We start from the raw sequence: 1,745 nt of genomic DNA, 5'->3' as shown, positions 1-1,745 counted from the left end.
CGTCACTTCCTGTTGAGGAGTGACCGTGGACCTGAATGGAGCAGGAGAGAGCGGAGTTTCAAATGAGAGATGATGTTAGCGCCGTCCAAATCAATGGTTTATCTTAAAGTGCGATTATTACTGCATTATTTTTAGTATTTTTAGCACATGTGGAGCATTTTCCACCCCCACGGCAGCCTGTTTTAATCCTAATGAAGACGTGAAGCCAGAAAGTCAGGGCCGGTCTGACTGACTGGATGGGCCACTTTGACTGGGGGGGGCATCCCAATGACATTTTGGGATGGGCCTCCATCTCCCAAAGCCTGTCCATATCACTGATGATGCAGAAAAGATATTCTTTTGTTTGAGGGAAAAGTCTAAGGAATAGTCTAAACCTGCAGGGCTCTGCATGTTTTTGGAATCCTGCTCAAACTGGAGTAAATATTATATATGTCTGTAGGCTATGAGCATATTTTTCACACTCATACTGTGAGTATTTGCATTTAGTGTGGGTCAAAATATTGATACAGCAGTATCTTATTATTGCTTCCACTTTATTAGCTGGGGGGGGGGGGGGGGTCAAAGGAGGTTATTATTTAACTGAGACATTACTGAAATATAAAATTTATGATAATACACACAAACTTAGATATTTTGATGTAGCATATAATGATACTATTGGTGTTGATAAGTGGTCCAGTACATGTATGTTTATATTATTTCTAACCAATTTCAGTACTCATAACACTTTTTTCTACAAGTCTCCCCTGTGTATCTAACATTCAGATTCACAAACCGTCGGCAAAATGTTGTCATAGTATCATTGTCCCACTTATGAGCAACTCTAGCTTCACAGAAAGACAATACAATAAAACACAGTGCAATACTTGCAGATAAATTTGGTTAAAAACATAAATTATCGCCTCTAATCTCTTGTTCTACATGATTGTCAGGTTTGCATCTGCACAACTCTGGATTGATGTGGATTTAACTACACAGTCATTTTTAACACAGGGCATTATAATTAGCTTAAGTAGCTGGAAATGCTGCCATCGTTTTCCTGTCAGACATAAAAGTGCAAAGCCAAAGTGATCTGTTAAAACACTTCTATCACCTGAGATAATTTTTGGAAAAGAAATTCCTTCATTATTTAGGTCCCCCAATCTGTCTTTCTCTCATTTTCACACCATAAAAAAATCCTTTAGTGTGATAATATATCTTCTGTCCCAGTAGGTCTGTTATCATGTCTTTATTCTGGTCAGAAAATATATACAGTATATTTTAATATTTCAGTGAGTGGTTAATGTGATCATTGTTCAGCAGTGGAAACAAAAGCAAAATTCAAGTTTGAAGCCGGTATGATTAACTAAAAATAGAAAATCATAAATCTGTCCCTGCACCCTGACCTGGAGCTTTTATGAGTTGTTTTTTGTTTGATTTGCAGTTTTGTTCTTACAGGAATCCGACGTGTAAGCATGAAACTATCACTTAGTGACTGGTGACTCAGTGTAAGATTTCACTGCAACACCAAAGTGGCTTCTGCTCTTGGGTCATGATATCTGGCTTGCTGACAGCTCACTTTCTTGCAGCTATGTCATTCAATCTGCCTGCATGTAACTTCAGTTCCCTGTCATATGCCGCTAAGCAAACATGACAGTAATTCATCTGCCTGGCAGACAACCGGCATAACTCCATGGAGTGCAGAAAGGGGCTGCAGATTGAGAATCCTCATGACATTATAGCTCACAGATAATATAAGGAAAAGA

The sequence above is a fragment of the Aulonocara sp. 'chitande type north' Nkhata Bay genome, linkage group LG22, assembly GCF_057382095.1.
Source record: "Aulonocara sp. 'chitande type north' Nkhata Bay isolate Kocher_YH1m ecotype deep benthic linkage group LG22, A_spYH_male_GT1.1, whole genome shotgun sequence".
NCBI classification, from domain to species: domain Eukaryota; kingdom Metazoa; phylum Chordata; class Actinopteri; order Cichliformes; family Cichlidae; genus Aulonocara; species Aulonocara sp. 'chitande type north' Nkhata Bay.
Note: the sequence above shows the minus strand (reverse complement) of the source record.